Here is a 3,685-nt window from a genome sequence, read left to right as displayed (position 1 = left end):
TTCCCTTTGTGTTCCTGGACCCTTCACACCAAAACCCCATTATCCAGGAGCCAGCTGGTTAAGAGACTACCTTGGGGGTGCTATCAATGCTAGAGATAAAATGAATTAAAAAAGAAATGTTCCTTAGGGATTGAGTGCAACATAGAAAGGAATTTCCTGAGAACTACTCTTTCAGGGACTGTACCTACCTGAAATGCAGTACCCATTGTTATTCTGTAAGGTAGTTGTCACAAACTTCTTGTTACATTTGAATGAAGCCAGGGTCCACTGACAGGCAGGTAATTTGCCCAAGATCCTAGAACTAAGTTCCTGAGTTTCCAGGCTGGATTCCACCCCATCCTGCTCTGTGCTGAAGTGACCAGTGCTGCACGCCAGGCAGGATGACGCCGGTGCTGGAGGAATGGTGCTCATCCTTCCTTCCTAAGTGGTTGTTGGGTTTGATGGCAAAAAGTTGAGTGACCCCCCTCCCCCAGCTGATGGCGTCTGTGGCTCCTCCCACCCCCAGAAAAGAAAGCCAAGTTATCTGCTGGAATGAGAGGAGCGATCTCTGAGGGAGCCTCAATCCCTCCCACTTCCAATACATTCCATTCTGGGGGTTCCTTGGCCATTTCTCACAACCCTCACCTTAGCTTCAGGAACTGACCCACAGTCTAAATCAAGAAGAAAAAAATAAAGCAGGGGCAGTGTGTGGTCCATGAGGAGGCCCCTAACATCCTTTACCTTCAAGTTTTAGCTTCTCGAACACCTGGACTGCATCTCCTTCATCTCTGTTTTTTCCTGAATCCAGAATGTACACAATTGGCAAATGGATGGCCTGTGGCTCTAATGCACTGATAGGAACAGAATTCTTCACGTTGAGAAGCCTAGCTGTTTGGTGTTTTGTTTTTTGTTTTTTTTAAATTAAATGACAGTAGTTTTTTCATACAATAGATATGCACTTGACTGTATTTGCTCCTGCTCATGATGAGCATGTGGATAAAGCCATGTCCCAGGCCATGTAGTCTGCCTCTTGGCCGCTTTAAGTAATCCTAGTTCTCCTCCTAGTCTTTGGAGCCAGAGCCCAAGAGGAGCTGAATTTGCCGAGGCGGTCAAAACCGCGAGATGAACCGGGCTGGGAGAGCCCATGCCCGCCAGGGGGCGCTGTCGGCTTGCAGAGCGGGGCACAGTGGTCTTGGGCTCCCAGGTGCCCTGGAGACACCGCCTAGCAGCCCAGTGACTTCATCCCTATTGTACCAGCTTGCGGGCGGTCAACACTGCGAGCCAACCATCCCCTAGGAGCTCATCTGGGCAAGGAAAGGGAAAACTAACAGATTGTGACATTCTTATTTCTGTGTCTCCAAACTTAAAGACCTTTCAAGAAAGCGATTCGGTCAGGCAGAGGGAGGGCTGTAGAAGTGAGGAGGAAGGGGAGGGTGAGTTGGGAGGAGAATCCTTAGTTTCACTTAAGGGTATAAAGATTTGGCCCCTGGAGGGATCCTGCCTTAAAGGAGAGAAGGATTTGCCATCCTGCATCAGATCCTTCCTGTGATTTTAAACAGTTCTGGTTTGACATTGGCTATAGCTACATAATTTATACCCGTGACAAAAAACACTATTCCCTGCTCTGGAGCCCGAAAGGTAAGTTAGGAGTAGCAATGGATTAACCAAATGTCCAGAATGTGTGAGCGATATATAACCTAATCTGAACAGTCAGATTAGTCATCTGTTAATTGATAAGATATCCACAGGGAGCGTGCAGAAACAGCTGTTACATTTGGTACAGGTATCATAAAACCATATGCTGAAAATATATCTAATGGATGTAGGAGAGAAGATTAAATAGAGAAATTAAGAAACAACAAAGTCCTTTTGTTTTATTTATTTATTTATTTATTTATTTATTTATTTATTATTTTTTGTTAATCCTCACCCGAGGATATTTTTCTACTGATTTTTAGAGAGAGGGGAAGGGGTTGGGGGCGGGGGGGGGGGGAGAAACATAGATGTGAGAGAGATACATCAATTGGTTGCCTCCCACATGAGCCCCTACCAGGGTGGAATGGAGCCTGCAACCAAGGTAAATGCCCTTGACCAGAACTGAATCAGGCTACTATTTGTCCTCCCTAGAGCACATGCCCCAGTGTCCAGGACATAGCAGGTCCTGAGTAAAGACTCATGGATTGGTTTATGTACTTAAAAGTTCCAAGATGCAGACCAACATCCAACATCAAAACTAAAGAAGATGTGGTATGTGATGCCATTTTCTATATGGTGGTTGAATGAGTGGGGCTCAGGGTCAAGGGAAATGAGGAAGGAAAGGCACCCTCACTCATCTGTAAGCTCCATGGTGTTGCATCTATCCCTCCACCTCCTTGCAGGTGTAAGTGAGGCTTGGTGTCTGGGTCATTGCAACAGAGTCCAGAAAGAGATGGAGACATGGCAGACCAGACATGAGCCAGTGACAAGAGGGTGGGCCTGGGGTGGGGTTAGAAGCAGGACTGGGTCTCAGGTGGGGGTGAGGCTGGAGCAGGGCCACACCGACACAACTCTGGAAGGTTTTTGTGTCATTGTGCTGCTGTACCTGCCATCCTATGGCCTGGGTGGCTGAATTCTGTTCCATGGAGCATGTGTGGAATGTATGACAGATCCTGACCAGGCACACCGGTGCAGGAGCCATTGGCATTCTGTAAACAACAAGCACAGAAACAAGGACGTGAATATTAGCATGCTAGTCTTAGGTTCTGGCACCCCCTCCCTGCTTCTTTCAGCTGATCTAAACAATATCCACAGACTGTTGCATTTTTGATCAGATGGAGTATAAGTCATCTCTGGACTCGGATCTTCTGTCTAACATCCTGCTTTGGGGTGAGTCTTCTGGGGGGGAAATTGCAAAAGAGAAATATATCCATTCCTGCAAAATTGTCTTTTTAAAGTATTAACTCCAGTTATGCTCTTCCCCGCTTTAGCATGACCAGTGTCTCTTAAGAAAAGAGTTCAAAAGCATTTGCAGGTTCTACAAGGTCTTAATTATCTGGTCTAACCTACCTTGCCTTATCGTACTGCCTGCCACATGCCAGGTACAGCTTGTCGCTCATTTCAAAGAGCCAAGCTCTTACTTACCTGAGATCTGCACATTCTTTCATTGTTGCCGCCAATGCCCGTCCCTCACCTCTGCCTCAGGAGCAACTTCTCTTAGATAGCCTAGACCAGAGGTTCTCAACCTGTGGGTCTCGACCCCTTTGGCGGTCGAACGACCCTTTCACAGGGGTCGCCTAAGACCATCCTGCATATCAGATATTTCCATTATGATTCATAACAGTAGCAACATTGCAGTTATGAAGTAGCAACGAAAATAATTTTATGGTTGGGTCACAACATGAGGAACTGTATTTAAAGGGCCAGAAGGTTGAGAACCACTGGCCTAGACCAGTGGTCGGCAAACCGTGGCTCGAGAGCCACATGCGGCTCTTTGGCCCCTTGAGTGTGGCTCTTCCACAAAATACCACGTGCGGGCGTGCACGTACAGTGCGATTGAAACTTCGTGGCCCATGCGCAGAAGTCTGTTTTCGGCCTGGGTAAGTCTACTTTGAAGAAGTGGTGTTAGAAGAAGTGGGGGGTGTTGGTGGGTTGGTCGACGGGGAGACAGGGCGCAGGCGGGCCGCAGTATATGCAGCGCGGGTGAGGTACATTGTTTTGAGGTACATTC

Source organism: Myotis lucifugus, unplaced genomic scaffold (assembly GCF_000147115.1).
Source record: "Myotis lucifugus unplaced genomic scaffold, Myoluc2.0 scaffold_6, whole genome shotgun sequence".
Classification (NCBI taxonomy): Eukaryota; Metazoa; Chordata; class Mammalia; order Chiroptera; family Vespertilionidae; genus Myotis; species Myotis lucifugus.
This window is presented reverse-complemented; position numbering follows the sequence as displayed.